We start from the raw sequence: 27,250 nt of genomic DNA, 5'->3' as shown, positions 1-27,250 counted from the left end.
TCTCTTCATTTCCCTTTCTACCTCTCTTTCAGCATGTTAGGAAGATTCATGTAAGTTGACACAGAATCTGTTCTTTGTCCCTCAGTATTTCGCGATATTCAAGAAACTGTCTTAATCCTTGCAGCCCTTGCTGAATTTCAGAACCTTACTACTCCTTTTTTCCAGCCCTCAAATTATTTTGCTTTGCTTTATGTCACTTTTTTCTCTTAGCTCTCATTGCCAGATTAATCCTTTCATTTCGAACTCATGTCATTAGTAAAACCTAAAACCTTTTTTTTTTTTTTTTTTTTTCCAGTTATGCTCCATCTGTTGCAGAGTAAGATTTTAACCTTCTACTTAAGTTTTATAACTCGCAGCTTAACCAATGGGATACATTTTGGAAGTCAAAAAAATGGGTCTTTGTTTCTCATTCGCAGATAGGCTCACATGCAGCACTGGTTTCTAACAGAGGGGAACGTAACTACTGAACAACAGAATCTCATTTAATGTTGCAGGAAGCTAAGGGAAGCTATGGCTGCAGAAGATCTGTACTGGACATTTTATGCAGCTATAAGTTCCATCACCAGAGTTCACAAACAAGGCATATTTGTAATAATTTAAGCTGCCACACAGCTTGCACCACAAACTCCTTCTTTCAGCATTGAAGAAGTATCAGTGGATGAAAAAGTCTACCAGAGATACTGAATGAGCAACTGTGAACTTCATTTGACATTTAAACAATGAGCTTTTGCTTGCATTGCACCAATGGTTGTACTAAAGAATCAAAATACCAACAAGAGAAGCAGAGACATCTACTGCAGACACGCAGAGACTCAGGGTAAAAAGGAATTTGCAGCCTACGTGAAGGTGTTCACTGGCTTTGATTAGTACTATAGTCATTCTTCTAATTCAGAGACCAGGAACTCATTAATGTCAGCACATACCTGACCTAAAACATTTTGCTCTTTACATATTTCATGAATCCTGTCATTGGCAAGTTATCAGTGTACTGCTGCTATGCGTGACATGTTTGACTCCACTTGTCCCAGAAGGCAGTTGCTGATCACTGGATTGCTAAGTAGAATAACCTGAGTTGCTCGTAAATATTTGATGAAACATGAAGAGCCAATGTTAAACAGCTGTAAAGGAAGAAGGAAAAAATAGATATCAATACATCAATTGCTGCTAATTGGAAAATCAGGCTTCGTTTTCACAGAATCACAGAATCGTAGGGGTTGGAAGGGACCTCCAGAGATCATCAAGTCCAACCCCCTGCCAAAGCAGGTTCCCTACAGTAGGTCACACAGGTCGGCATCCAGGCAGGTCTTGAACATCTCCAGACCAGGAGACTCCACCACCTCCCTGGGCAGCCTGTTCCAGTGCTCCGTCACCTCACTGTACAGCAGTTCCTTCGCACATTGGTGCAGAACTTCCTATGCTGCAGTTTCCGGCCGTTTCCCCTTGTCCTGTCTCCACTCACCACTGAAAACAGTCCGGCCTCGCCATTCTGCCCCCCACACCTTAGATATTTATAGACCTGGATCAGGTCCCCTCTCAGTCTCCTTTTCTCAAGGCTGAACGGACCCAGTTCACTCAGCCTTTCTTCATAGGGGAGATGCTCCAGGCCCCTCACCATCCTTGTGGCCCTCTGCTGGACTCTTTCCAAGAGATCCCTGTCTTTCACAAGGGCACTGGAAAAAAAAAAAAAAAAAAGCTTATTTAGAACTGCTTAGTAATTAGAGACTAATATAATAGAAATCAGTAGTTTTGTTTTAGAACAGACATTTTTTCTTATTCATTTAAAAAAAAAAACACTTTTTTCCCTCATTCTCTAGCAAACACAGCAATTGAACACATGCACATGAAATAGAAAATTGAAACAGCAGAGGTGAGAGCAGTCGTCTTTGATGAGTTGATGACTTCAGAATTTCACTTTGTATTTTTGTATGCTTTAGTAGATACCACACTTCCACATGAAACTACCCCAAATAAATACAAATTTATTTCTCTAAGGAGTTGAGTGTGAGAGACTATGGAGATCTGCAGCTGTGCCTTGGAAATGGCAAGATGACATAGGCAGAAACATTTAAGGCAATCAGGAATGGCCTCATGTTGCAGCAAGGAAGGGTCAGGTTAGATATTAGGAAAAACTAAACAGTGGTCAGGCAATGGTACAGGCTGCCCAGGGAGGTGGTTGAGTCACCATTCCTGGAGATGTTCCAGAACTGTAGAGATGTGGTACTAAGGAAAATGGTTCAATGGGAAGTATTTGTGATAGGTGAATGGTTGGACTAGATGATCTTGGGGATCTTTTCCAACCTTGATAACTTTGTGATTCTAAGATTTTTCTAAGAATAACAGAAGCTTTGAAGTTCCACATGTCCGAAAAGATTTTCACTATCATACATGCTGTACAGGTATACGAGCATTCATTCACACACATTTCTAAGCCAGTAGACGGTCCGCTACCTTTTGTCAGGGTAATGGAATTCTGCTGCTAATGGAAAAAAAACTCACCATCCTAAATTGTAAAATGATTACTCCCAACTTTGCAACCAACCAACTGTGGGGTCTCAGATACATCACTACCACATGCATCCCTTTGGCCTATTGTTTCTTTTGCCTATTTAGTTAATAGAATTGTCATGCTTCTATAGACCTTGGAGATGCACGTGCAGAACGTAGTGCACTGTGTCCCATTCTCATTTTATGCTTCTGGGAATGAACATAAGACAAAACATTAAATAGCAGTGAAGTGGACAAGAGCAGTAATTATACCATCTAATATCTGAGCTGAGCTGGGCAGCCTGTATACATTATCACAGTCATTCAGTTAAGAACATCTTCACAACAACATCCTCTTATGAATGTGCCTGCGCAAGGTCAAGCAAAAATAGTAGCGTGGCAAGAAGGAAGTCTTTAAGATGAGTATTCAGGGAACCATCAGTAATACAGGCAACATTCAAGCACTCCATTGAGAACACAGGGTCCCCAGCTGAGTACTCAAATATAAATTGGTCAACCAGGAGCATTTGAAAGCAATTACTTCTTTCCCAAGCAATTGTAATGGAATGATTATGCAGGCAGATGGAAAGGAGAATTAAATGCTTTGGTGAAAGCGTGGGAGGACAGAAGTTTGCTCAGTGATAAGATGTACTCTGTGCTTTTAATAAATAGCAACAAATTGCACGTATCCTGTTGATGTCAAGCAGCAAGGCAAATACTTGACTTTACTGAACTGGGTCCAAAACACTATTCTCATCCTTGTTGCCGAAAAGAAAAGAAAAGAAAAGAAAAGAAAAGAAAAGAAAAGAAAAGAAAAGAAAAGAAAAGAAAAGAAAAGAAAAGAAAAGAAAAGAAAAGAAAAGAAAAGAAAAGAAAAGAAGAAAAAGTGCAACCATTTCAGAAGCACAAAGGTGCCAGGTTATTTCTTATTAACTGACACATCTTAGAAAGGGAGCTTGTCATCAGCTCCCCAGATTGAGTCATCAGTACTGAAATGACTAGTTTAAATGACTTTTTTTTTTTTCCACTAGGTGCAACATGCACATCTATGTAGCTTTTAATACATGTTACAAGAGAATTTATTTTTCTAAACAACACAGCAGAGAAGCACTGAGTTCTCAAGAGAGATGGATAGACCAGGGCTCCTTCTGTAGCTGAATTCAGTATTGTTTTAGGACTTGTTTTTATTGTTATACATAACCTTTTCACTCAATCTGACATGAAACAATTCTGACAGGTTTATTAAAACCTTTTGTTATTACACTTGACATTTATGAAGGGTAGATGATAAATAAGCAGAGGAATGACATGTTTGCAAGAAATTCAAACTCTGGTGAGAAATTCTTCTCCCCAGCCTCATTTTTAAATGAAATCTACCCTCTTCAGACATTCATGTCTCTCTAAGAAAAAAAAAAAAAAAAAAGCTGATGTAGTTTTTCTGAACTTGAACAACTAGTTTGATCTTGCTTTTTAATTCAGAACATCGTGACTTTTCTGTCTGTTTCCAAACCACAGAGGTCTTATGCAAGTTAAGATTATTCACTTTATTTAAGCAACAACACAAAGGGCAGTGAGCTTTAGTGTAGTAAATTCATGCTGAAATTTAATATAGTTTGACACCAGCCCTTACCAATTTGAATTGCATATTGCCTGAGAAGCTCTTCACTAGCCACTAAATTGCAGCCACTGCTAGGGAAGAACATGGAAAATAGATAACAGTACCTTAACATGGATATACAGAAATCATGGAATTCCTTAGAACATTGTCTTCTTTCACAACAAAATATTAGAAGATACATAATAATTCTAGTTATAGTACTCCATGCCCCAAATTTTTGACACAGGTATTAAAAAGTAATTCAAATCAGAGTAGACATTTTTTAGAGCAAAGCACACAGCTATGTGTGCTGTCATAAACCATGCGGACTCATGCATTGCTTCAGTAGGAATCACCAGGTCCCAGTTTAAACTTCATCAGATGTGCCTCACAGACAGCTCCCCAGGCTGAACCCTACCTTGAATGTGGCTTCAACTGTACTGCAAACACAGATTTATCCTCCAGAGGTGTAGAAGAGAGAGGTCGAGTTGGGCCTCATCTCAGCCCAAAGTCATGACACAAGCAGGAGGAATGCCCAGATCACAGAAGCGTTCCCAAGTCCCCATATTTGTTGATCTGAAGAGAAGGAAGCTTTTTCTATTAAAAGATCAAGGTGTATTATTTTTCTTTTGGACCTATATTGTAGATGAGAGCCATAGTAGTTTCCATATGCTGCCAGGTTTGTGCTTTGTTTCCGCTTGCTGTTGTGTTTTGCCACTGCTATTTAATACCTCCTGATCTCAATTCTCTGATGTTTTTGCAGTCCTGAAATTTGGAGCTCTGGATGGAATGGGAGCAAAGGGAAAAAAAGACTGAGGAGTATTGGCTGAAAGTGAATCACTGCAGTGAGCATCATCTGCTGGGCTTTGCTGCTGACCAGCTGTGTAAGTGAAGCTGTTCTCTTTGAGGACCTTTTCTCCTCCTATGTTTTATAGTTCTAGTTAGACAAGAGCAGCACAACAGGAGCTGTCATTCAGTGTATGTTTGTACAGCATCTATCTTGGAGATCTGGGTTGGAATCAGCAGGCAATACAGTAATAAGTAAACAAACAATATGGGATATTCAACTTGGACTCCATTAGGAATTAATCCAAAGCCCCCCTCCCTCCTATGTACACTTAGCTTTCATTTAGGCTGTAAACCTGGTCTGGGGGTGTTTCCCCTTCTCATCTCTGTGTCCATTTCTGAGCACAGACAACAACCTTTCCCCTCACTTTCTCAGTCACTGCCCTGGGAAATGTACCATGGCTTGTAGACTTTGCATGTAAGACAGTTTTCTTGGAAAGGCCTGGAATTGGTCAAGAGGGGGGACAAAATCTACATAGGGTATTCCACAGCTATGGCAGAAGGTATGCAAACTCAGCCTTGCTTTTTTTTCCCACGTTAAAACCCCCTGCAAGAGACCTGCAGGCTGCTCAATTTGGCTCATGCTGCCATAGGGAAATCTGTTCTCTCCCCACTGCAAAGCTAGGGGTTATGAAAGGGTATACACAGGAATGGTTATTTCAGTGGTAATGAAGTCCCTCCATAATTCAGCAGGAGTTAATAGCTGTAACACACAAGTGCCACAGCTGGTGGGATCCCAGGAGACATGGGAGGCTGACCTCCACGAAGGGATCAGATCTTGCTTTAGCCTAGCTTGCACATGCTGCTGTCAAAACCAGTCCTGTCTCAGAATTCTGCTTATGTCACATGAGAGGAAACGCAGCTATCAGTGGAGGCTCACTGATGCTTTTAACAATAGTGCATAAGCAAAAAAGGTGACAGGAATGAAGAACTTTGGAGCGCTCTGTCACACTGAGGATGCAATTCAGTCACTGCAGTTCTCATTTTTGCAGGAGTAACTACTGAAGGGAATTAGAACGGTGAATGGGAAGGAAAGTGACATCCATAAATGTCACAAGTAATATGGAATAACTATAGAACTCCACATTCATCATCAGTTTCTTACAAAGACTGCATTCTTTAGTAATTAGAGCTGGGGTGTCAGGTGGTATTGCTGAATTATTTCCTTGGCATTCTTGTATTATTTAAAGGATGGTACAACACTGGAAATGGAAGTGATCTATGTCTGAAAATGTGCTTTGGGCAAATTTAAAAGCTCTGCAACGGTCAACTTTGTAAAATTTTCTGCAGTGTTCCCTACTAGAAGAGAAAATTATCATCCATGTTTCATTTTCATTCAGTGTTATTAAAATGCAGTCCTCTCACATTTCTTAAAGTTTGAATAAACTGTTTTTTTTTTTTTGCATTCAAGAACAATATATTTTTCAATGGAAGTTTTGTTTTGATCAGACATTGTGAGCAGACCCCAAATGTCAAACCTAAATAATAGAGTACAAAGCAAGCAGCATGAAATTTATATTATCTGTACTGGGTGTGATCAAATGTGAACAATTGTATGATTCCCAAACACAATAAACACTGAAAATTTACAGAGGAACTAGCTAAAAACATAGGCAATATTGGTGTTTTGTGTATGTAAGAGACTTTTAAAGTTTTATCACAAAACAGAGCCATCCAAAGAGTTGTATCTTCTGACTCTTGGAAAGGGAAATATTATTTGCATAAGAATATAATCTCATGTAATCTTTAACCTTGTACAGCAGTCAGAACAAGAGAACACAGAATAATCCCCACATTATAGCACATTATGGCTGCGCTAGCAGAGGACAGGTAGTAAATCAACCACAGAAAATCATAACAAGGTTGTTTTCTTTCATAGTATGTGCAAAAATGACAATCAAAATACTTTTAAAAGGTGTGTTAAGGAACAGTAGAACTTACTTTGCTGCAATTTAACCATTTGGTTACTCTCCACTTTAAGAACTAATCCCAGCACCCTTGAGTGCTTCTTGTGTGGAAGTGACAATTTCAACACAGCCTCAAGTGAGACTACATGGAGAATGATGAGCCTTTGATTTATGCAAGAGGCATGCAATATTAAAGCATAAATAAAAATACAATCAAAGTAAGGTTAGAGTGACTATTGCCTTGAAAATGCAGTTAAATAATGTCACAAAGTAGACAGGAAAAAAATACTTAATATGTTCCTTGTGGGAAATTCTGGATTTTTCTTGCTCGTGTTTTCCAGGGAAAGAGTTCTCCAGCTCTGAATAAGCCTGTGTATAGCACTACCTCCTTTAAATCCTCCTTACATATGGTCATAAAAGTTTATTCAGAAGACAAATTCCATATCATTTGTAATCATACAGCACATCCTGAGGTCATATACTCCTCTGCCGCAGAGACATTCGTCTGCATTTCATATGCAGATGCCAATAACAGAGACTGAAATCATATTAAATACTGAGAGATTGTCATAAAAGCACATCTAGTAGATAAAGAAAATCTTTACAAGAGGTGTGATGGACAAAATCTGTAGTAGCAAACAATCTGATTTATCATGTGCGTTCCACATTGAGATGCACAGGCACCTTTGAAATGATGGCCTTCAACAACTTTTTTAGAAAGCAGTGAATTTATGATACAAATTGGAACCACAGGTACATAACTTGTGTGTTCCTTTCCATTCCAGACCCATTCACACGGTTCCTGTACTATGCTGAGATTTATTCTAACACTGCATCTTTAGTGGGAAATATTGGTGACAGGTGGATGATTGGACTGGATGACCTTAGAGACCTTTTCCATCTTTGGTGATTCTATGATCTTTCTGTCCATAATCCAATCTTTAAACACGAATTTCATTGTGCAAATGAGGCACCATGAATGTTGCGTGCTGAATATTTGGGGTTTTTTGCTTTCTTTTCAGAGAAAAGAGAAATGCAGCTGGTAGATGTCAAGAAGTAAAGCAGCAAACTAAGGGAGCTGGGTGGTCATAGAGCTTAAGACCATGACCATTCCAAGGTGTGAATATTGGATCTGCTTCACTTGTAGGAATCACACTCAGATTAACTGCATATCAGTAATAACAGATGGCGAGACGCTATTTTTAATAAAGCACAGAAACGACGTAATTCAAAACAAAAAATAGAAATTCATTTCTCTATGCCGCACTTCTATTTCTAATCAGTGTTAATCAGAGTATTCTATATGTCAGTATGTGTCTAGGTTTTAAAAATCTCACTTTACTCTTCTGAGGGGGTAAATTGCTGTTCCTGCTCCCCCCCCAAAAAAGTCTCAGCTTTGAAGTGCTTGGCTCCTGCCTGGAAAGATTCAGTATTTGAATTGTAATGACAAGGAATCTTACAGAGGAGAATGATGGTCTTGAAGGTAAACAAACTGAAAAAGAAAGATGATATGTATTACTGAATGAGAAGCTTTTCTTTTTATTCAAGGCTTTTTCTTACTTGTCCGTCAGCCTGGGAGATGACTCATTAATCCTATATTTTGTGCTATATTCTAAGCAGCCTTGCTGTGTTTCTTCTGTGTTTTTAAACTGTCAGTTATGTGTACAAAGCCACTCAGAAAGCTCTGAGGACGGCTGCTAATTATCTCAGAGAACAAACAATAGTCCTCAGCTGGAGCAGCTAAGTGGGAAAGCCTTTGTTATTTTTAGTACAAAGTCTCTACTGCTCTTCAGAATGTTTTAAAATATTGCTTTGTTCTGTATATTGAATTGTTCGAGCCTGTAATAAAGTGCACTCAGCTGGGATTCAGGACTGCCTTTCTTGCTTCTGTCACTCACTAGCTTGATTTTGCGTCCAACTGTGAGACTATGCATAAATAAATCTGTTCACATGCACGCGTCCCTACGATCAGAGTCCTGAGTGTCAGGAGGAGGCTCTTAAAGTCAATTAAAACTAAGAACTAAAGAAGAGGTGTTTTAAACTTTGGACTTTTCCAAACTTAAGCAGCTGAAAAATCCATTCCGCTGCTCCTTATTAAGACTATCATCATGCCACAGGCTTAAGCTAAAGGAAAAATGAAGAGCTAATTAGAAAGTAAAATATTAGAAACAGCCTTAAAAAGGAAAATAATGGCAAGCAAGTCAAGTTCAGCTTATGAAAAGGAATATAATGCAAAGCAAATTAATACGCATAATAAGGTAAACGGATGCAATTGTCAGATTCAATTTAGTGAGCCTAAATTAGTTCCTAGTTGAATTTCACTTAGAGAAATTCAGATTTGTTAACCTTAAATTAAGCAAAATTTATTTTTCAATTAGTTTGTGCAACATGAAGCAGAAAAAAATTACAGTAATAAACAGCAATGGCATTTGACAAAGTAGGTAAACATTTCTTAGTCTTAAAACTACTGGCTGAGATACATTGCGGTAACTTGGTAAACTTTGCCTGGTAGAAACTGACATAGGTGATCCCGAGTCACATTTCTACCAGCCACACACTAGTTGCAACAAATAGCCACAAGGACAACAAAACTCAACTACATCAGTAAAGCTAGAACGCTACTGGACTTGAAATGTCTCTAAAACAAAAAACTCATTCAAAAGTCTGTATATTAGCAATAAGAGTCAGTGAGGATTTGCACAATTCAAGGCCATTCTTTGGGACCACACAGTAGTTTTCATTCTTTACAGGATTGCTGCCATCATATGATGTCTCCCAAAGAGAGTTGAAGAAACAGCCACTATCACTTTGTCTTAGATCTTAGATATTACCCAGTTCATTGCTAAACCCACAGACCGATTTCTGTTCTTTCCACATACATTTGAATACTCCGCATGAAAAGTTACTGCTTAGAAACCTAGAGACTACCAACATTCCACTTCTAACCTTTACCAAGGACTCCTGAATCGACCATTGGCTGTGACAATTACAATCTCACCCATGTACTCCACATCCATATCAGTGCTCACTATTCTGTAAGAACAGTGACAAGCTTGCACATTACAGATTCTGTCAGTTCTTTGCTATTATGGTAAAGAGTTTCTGGGGGCCATTTCCTACTAGCAGTTCATGTTGCTATTGCTAAAATGTCTGCAGCTCACAGAAATACAAAGCAGCAAAGTTTTCCAATCTGCCTTACAAAACCTCCTTGCCAGGAGACTCAAAGATTATGATTCTCTATGTCAATCTTACACAAGATGTATTCACAGATAAGCACAAAGACAAAGTCAGTGCTGTATCAAACATCAGTGTTCTGAGGCTAAACATGAGCTCTGTGTCCTACCCTCAGGCTGGGCAATGTCATGCAGTACACCTTTCTGACAGCAGAATGATAAAAATATTATTTCCCTATTAGCAGAATTCCTATTTAAAGTTTCAGTAATAAGACATCAAGCTTAACAATTTCCTGACCAAAAGATTATGGCCCTGACCCTGAAAATAAACAGTCAATGTGCACTAGGTGAGTAAATGCATTTATAGATTTAGCTCATAATCTTTTATTCAGTTCATTGGTTTGGCTATGTTAAAAACAGGTTTTACCAAACTGCAGCAACTTGCAACAGGGCTTTTTAAACCACAGAGAGTTGAAATGAACCATTTGGTTGTCAAAGCTCCAGTGGTGCAGCATCCCTGTGATACACAGGGACATTTATGTATCCTAAGGCAAGATGCACAGGAGGCAATGTGTTGCTGAAGCTCGCTATTCCGCTTTAATCCTCACCACTTCCTTCCAGACTTGAGGGAGAGGTCAGTTTAAAAGGTCACCGTGCTCTTCCTTGCCAGGCTGAACAGAGACCCAACATTTTTTGGATCTTTATTCCTTCATTTTGATGCTCCTCCTCTGCTTGCAATCTTATGACCTAATGAACTATTCTGTATTTCTTCTGAACTGTAATGTCCCATCCTATTCCCCTCCTTACCCATGAGATAAGGACATTTCATTACCAGGCAAAATAATCCCCATTTGCAGAATTAATCAAGTTCTCTGCAACCTCCAGAAGAAAGCAATTCTATTAAACATGTATTATTAACAATAACAAATGCTTCAGCCCTCTGGGTACTACTCAACATGTACAGTGAAAGTATTATCATAAAATACACATTCTTAAATTCTAAGGAAATAAAGCTTGGAATCATTTCGTCTAAGATGGTTCAGGCAGGGATATCTATCAAGAAAATCCATTATGATGAAGAGAAGCACTTATAGCACAGGAGAGCTTTCACAAAAAGCAAAGTGTTTTTATCAAGAATAATCTATGTGCACTGTAAATCCCAGTTCGCAAATACACCACAAGACCAAAAGTCTTTTCCATTATATCTGCATTTTGCTCAAATGGTGACCAAATGCTGGGTTTATTTTTCCCTCTTCATTCAAAGAGTATTTCACAGACAACTCAATGCCTTTAATCCACAGGTCACACCAACATGGCATTTTTGTCCCTGTTCAATCATTTACGGCAAAGCTAAGTAATCAAGATGACCCATCTACTTCATCCTATTACTCTTTGCCTTCAGAGATGCCTTTCTGATGCTTGTTCTAGATGTAGGCACTATTGTATGGCCTTGCAAAGATGGAGAAAAAAGAAAACAGGATGGCTTTCAGTGGTGGCAAGATGCCTTTTCTCCTCTCCTCCACAATTTTGTAGTCATTTAAGAGCTAGGAGACATAAAATATCTTCCAAGTGGCTCCTACACTAGCCTGTAGCTGTCCCTTGTAACCAGCTGGAAATTAGAGAGAAAAGTATAACAGCACACATTGCAGAGGAGTTTATTCTCACCAGCTACTGAACCTCTTGGCTTCTTCCGAAGCATTAAGCCTAACCTGCCTCTTCCTTTTAATGAGACCCCTGCAAAAGGGGTCTGTAAGGAAAGCCATTGAAAACACCAACAAGTTCTTTTGTACATCAACCTATACCCACCATGGAAACCCTGAAAAAAAGGATTGGAAAAGAGAAATGGAAGAAAGAAAAACTAATTTGTTACATATTTTATTGTGCAATATAATACTTCCCAGTCAGGGTTCTTTAAACTCTTTTTCCAATATAAAGCATTGCACTAAAAATGCAGTTGAGTTTATACACTAGCAATGCAGTCCTTGTTTGTTAAAACCAACCAAGTGTTGTGATCCCAATTTCTCAAGGGCTAATTGCATGAGCAGATAGCTTGCAAGTGGCAGTAAACCACCTTCACATTCATGGCTCAGAGCATGCAATTCAGCCCAAGAGAGGAGCCCTGCTTGGGCAAATCTGCTGGAACAGCCTCCTGTTTGGGAGGTTTGGTAGTCAATTCATTTTATAGCTTATTTTACCCCTTTCTGCTAAAAAAAAAAAAAAAAAAAAAAAAAAAAGCATAAAAAGAAGGGCAAACTAAGTCCATTGGCCTTGTGTGTTCTGCAGTGTAGAAAATTAAACTGTACCAAAAAAAAACAAACAAACAAACAACACAAGAGGCCACAGGCTGAGGAAGGATCCCTGGACAGCCGCTGCACAGCTTATGACAACTGTTTCATGCACTGCTTGGCCACTCTACATCTGTGGAAGCAGATGGAGAAATTTAGAGATGGAAGGAAAAAAGCTTCTTGCAGAGCTTTTTTTTTTTTTTTTTTCATCTCTTAGGAAGAAAAAAATCAGCATTCACAAAAGAATGAATTTGGAAGTGGAAATGAATCTGTTGAGTGAAATAGAAAACATTTGCGGACTTTTGAATCCTCCTTCTATGTAAGAACTTTAACAAGGGGCTCTGAAGATAGGTGTGTTTTTACCTTTCCTTCTGAACAGTGGTATTGTCATCATTTGCATAAAATTTAGCTTTGAGAAGGTATTAGGTCTCTTCATTACTACCTATGTTATGCACAGGTGATGTGTGGAATTATGAAATCAGAAACCACGTAGATGCTTTTTTCCCCTGGACAATGTATTCAGTAGAGATGGATGGATCATCTGCAGCCCTCAGCACAGATCCTGGACCCACTGGCACCAGCCATGTCATCAAGATCCTTCCCAGGTCTTCACTTCTTGCCTCAACAGATTCAAGATCCATCATGCTACTGCAAATGAGCCTGTCAAAAGTCCATGAAATTCTTCGTGTATGGGAGCAGGCAGTGCTGCTCTAAGCTAGAGGCAGAGCTAAACACACACACAGTTTGGGAAGAACCAACAGCTGAGTCTAGGGACTTTTTGTGCTGAGCATCTATCTGGGAATGCATCCTGCTTAATGAATCTCAAAGCGTTTTCACATATGGCTGTACGTTTTTGAAGGGTTTGTACTTTTCATTTTTCTTGTTTTAGCTGTCTTTCACAGTTCTGCTGTCTCCTAGAAAACCCTGAAGTGTATATTTCATTAATAAGAACCAACTTTCAAAAGAAAATATTCATCTTAATTTGTGAAGGAAACACGACTTGAACCTCTCCCGAGACAAAATGTTGCTTATAGAAAAGTGAGGAGAAAGAAAAAAAGGTGCAGAGTGGAGCTTCAAAGGTCTAGTTTCCATATGATAGAGCCTGAAATAAAAATCTATTAAAACCCGTCTGTTTCATGGCTCAGTCTGAAAGGAGTACAGAGTACACAGCCTGTGATGAAAACTCTCCTTCAGCCCAGCCTACTACTTCTCAGCACAGACCTTCAGAACAGATTCCTAAATTCTGGCTTATACATCCTTTCACCATTTATTACCTGGATTTTCAATATTCCAAGAGACACTTTAATCATCACACCGTGCTTTAATTGTTATTAGCATTTAGATTATATGGTAATCTCACAGCCAAAAGTCAATATTAAATTACTATCCTTGCCCGCTGAAGAGCAATATATATGGAACAGAGTTGAAATGTGTTTTAAAGTTTCAGTTCAATTTTATGTCCTAATTACCCCAGAATGTTATGAGAAGACTGTAACATCGTATCATATATTCTTGTCATCCCATAGGCAGCTTTATAGTCACATAACAAAAGTATATTGAACTCATTACCTGGGAGCATAATTGAAATGATACAGAGAAACTGCTAGCTGTTAATAAAGCCATGTTGTTTTTGGTATTGTACCTATCTGCTGTCCCTGGCTTTCCAGGATGAAGTTGGATTGACGAAGACAAGTGCTTGGTAGAAATGGAAGCATTCCTAACTCTCCATCTGCTAATAAGATAAAAAGCCAGATTCTTAGCTCAACAGTTTCAACCGACTTGGAACGTGGCTACACCAAATTGCACCAGTTGACAATTTGACTCAAAGCATGGATTTTATTTATTGTTCACTGGGGGAATCTCATACAACTGCTGTCAAACCCAACCAAGCACAAGTTCACCACCTGCTCAGCTGATGAGGTTCAGCTGGTTCTTTAGGGAGGCAGTTCTTCACATTATGCTGTGAGCACTTCTGCACAAAAAGGTATAGGAAATTCTCATTGGGAAGTCTGAGGAACTCAGTGCTTTTAAAGTTTGCTCTGCGGATCACAAATACAGCTTTTTGCAAAGGTGCTCATGAGGTTCTGCAACACAAGCCATAAAGGCAGCAAGACATACAGAAACAGAATGTCCCATTGAATTTCCGAAAATAATCAGTTTTCTACTCGTGGCATGACTAAATGCTAAGAAGAGCAGACTTGTTGCTGTGTCCTAAACAGTTAATCCCCTATGCATCTTCACATAAGCTCCTCTAAATATGCTTTAAGAATGCATCCTGAAGAGTTTTTCCCATCAACAACACATGGAAATTTCCTCTCTCACCTCAATCATTTTGACAGAATTTAGACACATCCTCAGCTTTACTTGACATGTCCTGTGACAAAAATATTGCTCAGGAGATTAAGGGGAACTTTTTGTCCAGTCTAATTTTAAGTAAACCCAGTGACAGGAATTTTATCACTTTCTTCAGGTTATTCAGACAAATGGTTAATATGCACTAAGCGTTACAGTAGTTTCAACAGAGGAAAGAAAAAACCACCAAGCTGCTTTTAACACTAAATCCTCTTATGTCTATCTTGCTAGTCCACTATCCCTGCTAGTCTGCTGCAGTATATGACCACATTACTGTCATGCCACAGCTATATACTTCCTTTGTGTGTTTGTTCTGCATATATGCACACTCTACGGCTATATATTCTATAGAATGAACATAAATACATATATTCCATAGAATGAGCACACATTATAGAGGGGTTCTTAAAAATACTGCTACATTCATTCATTACTAAATGGATTTTATTGGAATTGCTTTTTCTCTGTTATTAAGAGCCTTTAATTTGAAGAAATCTCCATTTCCATATCCTAGCCTAACGAAGAAAAAGGCCCTTTCAGAGCAGCTTTTAGGCATACCATTTAAAACCAAGCATCTGTTTATGTTCCTTTGAAACCTGCTTAAACTTAAGCATGTTATTTCTGGTTATACCCTCTGATTATCTCAAATACGATTCAGCACTGATCAACAATAACTAAATTTTACCTTTGGAGTTTGTCTCATGCTGACATCACCACACCATGCTGCAAAACTACTATTCATGAAGCACATTTCCATTACTGTCCAAAATCTGAGTGTCCTTGAAAGGTTTTGTGTAAAGAATTAGCCCTTGGTATTAGTTATTAGTACCACAATTGAAAACCTGCATGAAACTGCTATCTTTACAACTCCCTGCCTGGAGGGCTTCTGACAGCTGATAGCAGTAAATTGAGGCAAAAATATCCACAGGCACAGACCTCTGGCAGAATTAGGACCATTTATACAGCACAAACTTTGGCTGCATACTACTCCTCTGCAAACTTATAGATCTCTCACGGTATTCTACCCATATGTGCAAAAGTCTTCTTTTCCATATTATCTCAGACTCAGCACATTTTTAATTGCTTTAAAGACATTCACTTTAACAGTTACTCCGCATCAGTGTGAGCAATCTATAATAGGACAGGGAAGCTGTTCTGTCATACTAATAGAAACCTCTTTGCATACCTAGAGCAAAGGCAATTCAGTTTTAAATGCTTCATGATCCCAAATATGAGTTAAATATATAGCCAGCATAATTCTGAATCCAACAGTAATTTATTACTCTATATTACTCATGTAACATTTAGCATTTAATCAAAAAAATCTAGTATAATTGCTATTGCTATAAACCCAAATGATTGTTGACAGCTTTATAGTCATCTCCTGGAGGAAGAGGATATAGTCCATTATTAGCATATGATAATCCTACAGAAGGAAGGGAGTTCTTACACATCTTGCTAATAGGGGGCGGAAAGAACATTAAGACAAAGTTAGGCAAAACCTGATGAGAGCCAGGCAATTTTGGTTTTGTAGAATTGACCTAGTAAACAAATTCTGAGGATGCCATGAATTTATCATTGTTTTCAGACTCTGAAGAAAGTGTTTGTTAAAAATATACCCAGCCTATCCGTAACAAGAAGTTACTGAATTGGTATGCAAATGCTAGATGAGGTTTTGGGGATGGTGTATATTAGAAGTTCTTTAGCAGGTGACCATAACTGCATTGTCCTGCCCTAAAGCCTAGTAATTCTCCTTGGTTTTTCAGTTACCCATCGCTTGGCTGTCAAATGCTGTGCACACACTAGAGATTGAGTGTACTGACTTTGTATATTGCCATGATTGATTATTCAGACCTATTAAGATATTTTGAATATCCTAACAATAAGCCATTAATGTTAAACTCTTTGCTTGGTACTCATAGAAGCTAAGAAGTTCCTAATTGGAGGGCCAAGACATCTCACCACACCACAGTGTGGTACTGTGTGGTATTTTCTCATTACCTAAGACAGCAAACAGTAATCATTGAATTTCTCAAAAGTATCTTTCAACGTCATTTAAAGTTTTGGATATCACAGAATCACAGAATCACAGAATCACCCGGGTTGGAAGGGACCCCAAGGATCATGTAGTTCCAACCCCCCTGCCTAGCAGGGCCACCAACATACATATTCAGATCAGGTTGCCCAGGACCCCGTCCAACCTGGCCTTAAACACGTCCAAGGACGGGGCATCCACAACCTCCCTGGGCAGCCCGTTCCAGGGCCTAACCACTCTCCTAGTAAAGAACTTCCCCCTAACATCTAACCTAAATCTTCCCTCCTTCAACTTAAAACCATTTCCCCTAGTCCTGCTGTTGTCAGCCCTTTTGAAGAGTTTACTCCCCTCCTGGGTGTAGGTTCCCTTCAGGTATTGATAGGCTGCAATAAGGTCACCCCGCAGCCTTCTCTTCTCCAGGCTGAACAAGCCCAACTCCCTCAGCCTGTCCTCATAGGGGAGGTGCTCCAGCCCCTTGATCATCTTAGTCGCCCTCCTCTGGACCCTTTCCAAAATCTCAGTGTCTTTCTTGTACTGAGGGCTCCACACCTGGACACAGTACTCCAGGTGGGGCCTCACAAGAGCCGTGTAGAGAGGGACAATCACCTCCCTGTCCCTGCTGGCCACCCCTCTCCTGATGGAGCCCAGGATCCCATTTGCCTTTCGAGCTGCCAGAGCGCACTGCTGGCTCATATTCAGTCTCTCGTCCATCAGGACCCCCAGGTCCTTCTCTGCCGAGCTGCTCTCAAGGACCACTCCTCCCAGCCTGTACAGGTGCCTGAGGATATCTCTGGGTATGCGTTGCTTAGAAACAATACCACAGTCTAGCAGTAATATCCATGTTATTCTTTTATTTATGGAGGGGTTATGCTCTCATTCTTAATGTCTTCACATTGCAATAATTTCATCATTTTTTACACAACATCTCTTTCCATGAAGGAATATTAGCAACTGAAGGTTTCTGGATAACAATAATACTGTGAAGATGGTACTCAGCCAAAAGTAATTTCAAAAAGGAGCTAAAATGTCTGTATTATTCTCATAGTCTTTGTAGAAGCAAGGTGGGACAGTATAGCAGGTGGGAACAGACAAGCTGACAACACAGATTGAAAGAGGTATGCATGGATTAGAAAGTGTCCCTAAAGCTGGTTGAGCCTTTGCAAATAAGAAGATATAGAATAATTTATTCTGGGAGCAGGTCATGAACCAGCAGAAGTGAGAAAATAGTTCTTTAAGAAACAAGTCTAGATTATGGCACACTGGATCAAGATAAGATCCTGGCTCTGCCAGGAAACTGAACACAAATCACTGTTTCACTCAAATCTCCAGTTAAAATTGTTTTTCAAATCGTCTGTAGTTTCCAGTCAAACCCATATGGGTAATACCCAGCTGTTCTAGAGCACAAGCTGATCGAAGTATGCTGCTTCTTTCAGCTATCTGCAGGTAGCCCACCACAACACAATGCTCTACCAACAAATGTGTTATGTGTTGAGAGACAACAGAGGAAGGAATGTGAAAGGTAAACCAAAAATATGCTTTCCTAAAGCAGTTCAGCTCACAACTCTTGCCAAATGTATTGAAGAATGGCAAAGGCAAGAAAACAAAGCAAAACAAACAGAGAAATCACTAATAAAATATCCAAGTGATTTCCTGAAGAAAAAAAAAAAAAAGCTACATCAGATGAAACTAAAGCTACAATAAAGATACATCCTAGTTAAAAGAAAAGATGATTAAGCCCTTATCTCACTAAGAGCAAGCTACCTATCTGGAAATTAGTAAGTGCATAATAATTTTGTACAGCATCCTCTCAAAAATGAACCTTGACATCATAACCACGTTCTTAACTCAGGACAGGGCTAAGCATACAGTTAAGATCATACAGGCACAATAAATTAAAGCAGTTTTAAAATTCCTACCACAATGTTAGGGAGCTGATTGTTGAAAATGGTCCAAAATTCAAAGGCAAAATGGTAAAAAATATTATTAGGAGATGATGTAAGAAATAAAAGCATTAGAACAAAGTTGCTTCAGATTTTGCAGTATTGCTGTTGAATTGCTGGTCCCTGACAAATATTCAAAGAGATTTATGCTGGTGAAAATCCATATACAGAGAGAATCACATGTGAAGAACACTCACTGTACAATGAATAAGACAAGAACTATATAGCATCTGATATTTAAGTTGTTAGAGCTTACTATTGCTCTTTTCATGGCAAGTTCCTCATGAACTTCACTTCCTGTTATTTGTCGCCCAAATGAAAGTTTCACTACTTCCATGCTGAAGGCACTGAGTCAGAGAAAAGCACTCACAGCTGACTCAATAACACCAATCTCTTCCAGATTTCTCTTACAAGTATTGACCCAACGCAACTTCACTTAGCTTTGAGAACTGACAAGGCCAGACACCAATAAAAAACCATTGTTAGTAATGAAGATGCCCGATATTTTATTATTTTATGAGGAAACAGAAATCTGATGGCTTTCAAAATCAAGATTTCCATGTTAACTCTCCAGCAAAAGGCACGTTGTCCAGGATTTAGCTTAATATTTTGTGGATAACATAAAGGGAAAAGAAAAAATATCTCAAGAGGAGAAAGCAAAGCTTGAAAGCCGTAATTACCTTTTTCCTTCAGAATTTACACATCTCATGAATACATGGTTAATTTTCAAATTAATCCTTTGCTGATGAAAAGGAGTCTTTCAAAAATTATAAAAACACTGAACAAGGTTTTTATTAGCTTTTAATTGAGTGCATTTACTAGAACCTGAACCATGCTTCTAGACTTAAAATGTTCAAAGTTGAAAATGAGCTTTTTGGCAAACGTAAAATTTCAATTATGTTTGAGAAGTGGTTGAGAAATGAGAAACAAGACAGCTTACATCATTCAATGTGAAGGCAGCTCTGCAGGCTTTCACAAACCACCTATCACCTCTTCGGAAGCAGTTCTGCATGTGACAGTGGACACTTCTAAAGTTTCTAACAGAAAGTACTCGTGTCTTGACTGATAGGCAGAAAACTGCCAGGATAGTATAGATAATAATTGTTAATGCTGCCAGTTTCACAATCTGAAGGTTTCCAAGTGTTTTGCAAACACAAAGTGGATTCAGTTTCATAATTCTTCTTGGTACGTAATTAAATCCCAGCACCTTTGTACAGACAGAGATGCTGAGGAATACTAATTTTGCTGAAGGTTAGCTTGCCTGCCTGGAAACAAAATCTCTGGGAATGCCTCTCCCACTCGTATCAGCAGGAGCTGGCAATACCAGCTCCAGAACTCACTATGATTCAAGCTTTATTCCATTAAGTACCCTTTCAGAGAGGGGATTTCAAGAGCAGACACCTATAGAGAACAGCCTCCTCCTTCAGCAGGATGGAAGAAAAACACACACACACACACACACACACAAAAAAAAAAAAAAAAAACCATGCACAGAAAATACCTTTATACTTTCACTTCACTCCTAGCAGCAATCACCTCTGGGAGATTTTCCATCGCTGCTCCAAAATTGAGCTTGTTATCACTTCCAACCAACAGTTCAGTGACATTGTGCTGCCCACGTGACACTATTATTGCACCATCCCATACACTTGGATCAAGTTCATCACTTCTGGGGGTTGTTTTACTCAGAGTATTCCGGACATCTGAAAAAAGGGAATTTCCTTTGGATGCGACATGGAGCAAGGAAAAGTCCAAAGTGGATGAGGGTTGCAATTATGTACAAACTGAGTGAAGGCACAGAGGAGGAAGTAAATAGCTCTCTTTAAGGTAGATGAAGATATTGGAGGTCTGGGTGTGGGGAGAAAAATTCTGTTTCTAACAGAGATACGAGCAAGCTGGTGGAAGAAAGAGTCATTATTCCAACTTCCCCAAGGTTTGGGGTGGTTCTTACAGTGTCTATCTACTCTGTTGTCCATAAATCCCTAATCATAACTGATTAAAGCATGTAGAATTGTGACACCAGTACCATGTACATCTCATATCCACAGTATACAAAGCAAGCAGTATCTGTGCCAAGAATAACCTCGTTTTGCCTTTTGCAATTGGGAAGAATCTTCTCCAATATAGTTGAACACATCTGTTGCAAGTGCAGGGTATTAAGAAAGCACATAAAAACAACATTAATAGTTTGGCTGGAAGGCAAGAAAATCTAAACTTAAGTCTGTAACTCCATCCTGTGGTACAGAGGTAATACAACACATTTTTTAAATCTAGGGAGACAAATATTTTTCATTGTATACACACTAATACCTAGGCAAATCAAAGTGCCTTCCAGATTTCCTTTTGGATATCCTTCTTTTCACGTATGACCTAGACAAGGTGAGCATTGCCAAATTGTGTTTGCTCAGAGAATTTTACTACACTTTCACTGGGAACACTGATAGAGATTTTGTCTAAAGTGGTACAACTGTACAGCATTGAGCTAGACAGATATTCTTACGGAAGACCCCTAGTCTGATTGTGTAACCCTGGATTTCTGATTTAAATATATGCAATGCTTTCCTATTTATGTGGAACAGTTTAAGAGAGTGGGAATTGTTCCCACCAACTTCAGTGTGACACTGAAAGAAATTCTATCCACTTTTAAAGGAGCGACATTTGAAGAAAATGCAGTCTGTTCTAGAAACACATGCAGAAGAGACCCAGATCTCAGCGTTGCACCTCTGAATCTCTACATGCACCTTCCTGGGAAGCTGAACAATTCTAGCAACCTGTCTGTATCTCAGGATGCCACTTTTGAGTCATCTGCCACCATTCTTCCCGCTTTTAGTAAGTTTAAACAGGGATGCTCAGGTTTGTGCTGGGAAGGTCAGCAAACAAACAACCCATCATGTTAATGCTGTTTCTGCTCAGCAGCAGAGTGGTGCAGAACCAAGCTTGAAACATTTCAGACCACTCAAGCCCGTTGTTCAGAGCTTGCTTGTCAAAGCTTAGTGCAAGTTTGGCCATCGTTCACCCTGTCATCAGTCTTGTAGTGTTTATAAGCAATCTTTTTTTCTTGTTCCAGCATCTGAAATGTAAGAATGTTTTGAAAAAGTTACAGTTGCAGAACTAGAGGACTGGGGATTAAATGATTCAAGGGATGGAACATCCCCCTATAAGGACAGGCTGGGAAGGCTGGGGTTGTGCAGCCAGGAGGAGACTCCATGGTGACCTAATAGCAGCCTTCAGCATCTAAAGGGTGGCTGTAAGAGAGAAGGGGATAGACTCTTTAGCAGGGATCTGTTGTTACAGGACAAAGGGAAATAGTTTCAAATTAAAAGAGGGCAAATTTAGATTGGATAAAAAGAATAATTTTACAGTAAGAGTGGTGAGGCACTGGCATGTGCTGGCCAGGGAGGTGGTGGATGCTCCATCTTGGAGACATTCAGGGATGGGCTGGAGGAGCTCTGAGCACCTGATCAAACTGTGGATGTCCCTGTTCACTGCAGGGGAGTTGGACTAGCTGACCTTTTAGGCTCCCTTCCAATTCAAATGAATCTATGATTTTAAGAGAGATGGTTTTCAGGATAATCTCTATATCTGTATCTTAATAGTGGTGAGGATCTGAGATGTACTTTATTCTTTTTCTTTTTTTTTTTCAAGCCAGTACTGAAACTCCTCCTAATAACAATCTGAAAAATCTTTCAAAAAATAAAAATCTATCTTTCCACTGATCTCAGTGCTGCTGCTACCAATGGAAAGACATCTGTTCTGTAAGCGGTCAGATGGAGCACACATGGTGTTCCCTTCCAGCACAGCTCTTGGGCTGGAGCTCACCTTCCTCAGAGATCTGCAGGTGGGGTAGTTCATGCTCCTTCATCTGCCTTGAGCAAAAACAGTTGGGTTAGCATGGTAACCATGGGATGGTTTTGCAGGCTGAGCTGCACAGCTGATTAAGAACAGCTCATGTATCCCTGCAAGGAGCAGAGTTCTGCTGGGACAGCATTCTCAGTATGTGCCATAATAACTGAGGGCAGGATATCCATGTGCACAATCTGGTCCAGCTGAAAATATCCTATCATTTCCAGTCGATGTACATCTGCTTAGACATTAAGTGGTACTAACCAGAATAACCAGCTACTGAAGAAAGAAAACCTGCTGATGAGAAAAAGATGATTTCCTCCTTCCCTTTTATGCCTTCAGCCTTGTTTTGACCAGCTGAATCAACCTCTCCTTGATTTGCTCTAGGCAAATCAGCCATACAATGCCCAAAATTATTATTCATAAGGGGAAAAAAAAAAAAAAAAAGTAAAAGATAAAACAAATGTCCCACTCACTTCAATGTATTACCTTCAAACTTCAGACAATTTCTCAGCATTGTAATTTCCAAACTCCAAAGCAACCTTTTGCTGAGAAGACTCTGACAGACAGTGGAAGGAAGGGAGGTTAATCACAGATGTGCATTCCCACTAGAATTTGTCTGTAAGACAGACAAGCAAAGGGAAAAGCAATAGTTACACACCAAAACAAAGCAGTGTTTCTTGAGAAGATACATCACAGCAAATCACATAGACTTTCACTCTTATAGACATTAAAAAGTGTACTTTTCTGTAGTTGAAAGAGACAATCGCATGCCTTGATTTTTCAGCATAAACAGCATATATTCAAAGAGTGGCTGTCAATTCACTGAAGACAAGAAATATCCCTTTATAGCTGTTTTTAACATGAATTCTATATGAGCAGAAATGTCCCATTAGCTCATCAAATCTGCATTTACATTCAAAGCAAGAAGTAGAAATTCAAACGTTTTAATTTCAGTGCTCCCAACCCAACCATGTGCCATCTCACCATCACCCTCTCTTCCCATTTAAGCCAGGAAAACCTTTTGCCCAAACTGCTCTTCCAGCACAGGTTATGAAGCAAAGAGCCAGAAACGAGGAGAAATGCATTGGAGGCTGCTATTCCCCAACCACTGATTGAAGTAAACCATCATCATTAGAAGCAGCTTTTAATTTGCTTTGTTTTAAAGCTAACTCTTTCTCCTTTACAAATAAGCAGCTTTTAGAACGTTTTTTTGTGTGTGTGTTTTGTGTTGCTTTTTTTGTTTGTTTGTTTTGTTTTTAAGTTGGAAGACAAAAAGTGAATTAATGTTTCCTATTTTCTGCAGTGGAAATATCTTGTACAAAGATAGCTAAAATAAAATTAAAGCCTTGGAGCAATTTAATCCTCAAGTCCTGCATACCTGAGCCAAAAATACCCCAATTCCATCACGGCTGGGGGGCTTAACTCAATGCAGATTGTCTTCCCTATGCCAACAGTTCCAAAAGTTTTATGTCTCCATCAGAGGCAATTTTATAAGCTATAACTGCACTTAGATACTGAGGTATTATTCTGATTAGCACCTTACCAGCACTATTAGCAATGTGTTTGAATAAGCCTCTAGGATGATTCTTTTTTCCTGCATAGGTAAACTTGGGCTGTACAGAGGAAAACTGTACTCATCCCACATGCTGACTGGACACGTGGAGCTGCTACGCATCACTGAGCAGACACCATATCATGGAAATGCCACATTCAGGGGCTCCAAGCTGTCATTTATTACAGCACCACCTCACACCATGGAATCGCTCATAATGCAGTTGCTGTGTAAGTTCTTCCTCCACTGCCAGCTTGAATCCAGCTGGATGGGAGTCCAGCTACGCCCCACGAGAAACATGGCACAGAGAATTAGCTTCCAACCTGTCTTCAATCCCCACCAGAGTGCTCTGGCAGAATATTTTAGGACACTCCTGAAAAGACCCTTTTTGGAGCTGCTGGAGGCAGAGGAATGCAGGTGTATGTGGTGATTAATTCATGGCAAAAATCTTGCTTTGCAAAGAAACACTGCAAGCACTTCTGCCTGTGGGCTCAAGGGTAAAGAGACCATGCATCAGTCTGTAAGACCCATGTCCCCTGTTTGAGGATGGACAATTATAGATTGATATTTTTTTTTCCCTTTGACCTCAGTTGGAGAAGATCTGATAAAAAGCCAATACGAAACTATAACAGAAAAGGAGAAAACATACCAGCAGAGAGACTCTTCTCTACACAACCTCCTTCCCCTTGCAATGTAGCCCAGCTCACCAAGACCACACTACAGAGTAAGAATTTGCTCAGTGTTGAGCAGTTGAGTTGGACTTGATGATCCTTATGGATCACTTTCAACTCAGGATATTCTATGATTCTATGCAAGCTGACTTTTATCAACCAATCCCCAGCATTGTAACAGAGATAGAGGAGAAAAAGTCTTAAATTCTCTATTTGGAGCTGCTACTAAACTGGAAATCAGGCTCAATTCACAATAATCTGAATCCCTTCCGATTTTGGCAAGTGTTGAAAACATCAGGCAGGCTGCAGATATCCAGTCTGTAATTTATAATGCTAATAAGAAAGTTCTTTGAAATAATTGTGCCCTCTTGCTTCCTCCATTTGTTCAAGTCTTCAGCTTCATCTGCTTGTGAGAACACAGTGTTATCTGATAAGTATTGGATTCAATACTTAAGATGCAAAGTTGCTGAAGAATTAAATGTGTTTTATGTGAGTGGGATGGAGGGGGCAGGAATAGGCTAATCCTAAAATAGTACACATCTGTGCTGGAATAAAGCCATGGCTTTATCCTGGAGAGAAAAATAAAATAAATGGAGAAAGTATTTCACATTTACCACAAAGCATATGCTGACTTCAGATCATCACACACCTTAGAATTGGAAACCTAACAAAATAAGAAATTCAAGTGTGTTGTCTAGGCCAACTCTAAAATTGATATCAGAGCTATTTTATAGTTCTGTTAAAAATAGATTATTTTTATGGTGATACATGCAGCACAGATGAGGTAAGGTCTCATGATTAGGGAAGAATTAGAACTGCCAGCAGCTAAACTTTTTACCAGGGTCCCATCACTGTTGCTCCCTAGGAGGTCTGAGATGTTCTATTCTGCCATGTTTTCTCTTGCAGTTTGCTTTTATTTACTAAAATTCCTTTAATGGTAGTACATATGAAATAATTAGAGAGGAGTAAGTTGTTTTGTGCAGTTGTGTTTTATTCCCTCTCTGCCTGTTCTCCTGCCTCCCTTCATCTCCACCATCTATTTATTTTTTCATTCTTCAAAACCTTACACATTTTTAGAAAAAAAAATTGGTCAGCTTATTTCTGGGTTTCTCTCTGCTTATCCCCTTGAAAATCTTGTTGACTTCCATCACTTCAATAATTAAGAAACAAAATGATGAAAACAAGCGCCTTCTAGGCAATTGTCTTCAGGGTTCCCATAATAGGCCCTTTCTAATAAATTTTGGCAGTAGAGTGTGTTTTCTCTGCATGAACTTTAAGGCACCTGAAGACATATTGAATTTGGCCTCTTCTCAAGAAACCCCTTAGGAACTCCTAAGTGGATGCTCACCTTGGGTTTTATTTTATTTCCATGATTCAATGCAGCAGATAGCATGCTGATTACACAAAACTGCCACATATTTGTCACTGCTTTAAACTCCCTCTCTGAGCACCCAATACCAAAGCTCAGTATTTCCCTATAATTCTGCAATAAAACTCTGCCTTCTTGCACTGACATTGTAGCTGTATAAATCATGTAACGCAGGTCAATAGTCAACCAGAACCCACTTGTGCAAGAGGTGTAACTTCATGAACAGCCCAGAGTGGCCACCACACCATCCTGTTCCCCATCGTGTGAGGTTACTGCTCACTGATGATCCAGCAGTTGGCTGCTGTTATTTCTGCTCTCTGAAGACAGCATACGTCTTTCAGCATACCTGCACTCCAAAGTCATGGACAGATAGCCAAGTGGGTGTTTTTGTGCTGGCCACCGTCTTAGAGCTTACAACCTCTGGAACTGTTTTTTCCTACCTGTAGAATAACAGATCGGGCTCGATCTCCATCATAAAATATTTTGCCAAGTCCTAATAATATTGTACAGTAACACCCAGCACATACAGAATGCCTGTTCTCCAAAAAGGACTCTGGATGGATAACCAGGCACCAATAGACAACAGGAAAGATGTGAAAATATTCTTAGGATATTACTGCCAGACCTCAAGAAACAAGAATCTCAAATGTAGAAGGAAGAGCAAAGCACAACACTACTTCAAATCCCTCTTTTACAGGAACATAAAATGGACATCTAATGCAGTGCTATCATAAAATTAAATCATGCTCTCTTGTCATTTTGTATGGTCTATACCGACAGATTAAAAACTACATGGCAAAATGTAATTTCCCAAACTGAAGGTATGAGAGGAGTTTGAAATATCTCCGTCTGCACTGTCTGCTCAGTCCTGCGTCCTCGTGGTAATAAAGCAACAGTCACAGTTGGATAGAATTTAGCACTGCTGGGTGCCTCCAGGGTACAAGCAATACTTGTCTTCACAGTGCCGAAGGAAAGAGCGAGTGACAATTACAGTGGCTTGCAAAGGTTATCTTTTTTTTTTTTATAGAAAACTCAGGAGCTAGGGGGACAGAACTTGAGGTGTGTGGAATCTTAAACTTCAAAGTCAATAGAAATGAAGACAATACATCCCCACGTTATTTGCAAGTTGGGAGTGTGGCTCTCAGTGTTGCTCTTCATGTGGATGTCGAGCAAGGGCTATTCCAAGGCCCCTC

The 27,250-nt window shown here is 39.4% G+C and overlaps 1 protein-coding gene and 1 long non-coding RNA gene across 2 annotated transcripts in view; one reads left to right on the top strand and one right to left on the bottom strand.

Moving 5' to 3' along the window:
- ANXA4 (annexin A4) overlaps positions 1–27,250 on the top strand; it is a 493,965-nt gene that overhangs the window by 190,444 nt on the left and 276,271 nt on the right. The gene's annotated exons all lie outside the window — the stretch shown is intronic.
- Positions 266–20,201, bottom strand: LOC125685335 (uncharacterized). The gene is made up of 2 exons (XR_007373427.1): positions 20,121–20,201; positions 266–1,670 (listed from the first exon to the last, which is right to left on the bottom strand). It is a non-coding gene; the product is annotated as an uncharacterized LOC125685335 (long non-coding RNA).

The sequence above is a fragment of the Lagopus muta genome, chromosome 27 (genome assembly GCF_023343835.1).
Source record: "Lagopus muta isolate bLagMut1 chromosome 27, bLagMut1 primary, whole genome shotgun sequence".
Taxonomy (NCBI): Eukaryota; Metazoa; Chordata; class Aves; order Galliformes; family Phasianidae; genus Lagopus; species Lagopus muta.
The sequence above is the reverse complement of the archived record's forward strand: the minus strand, read 5'-3'. Positions and strand labels throughout refer to the sequence as shown.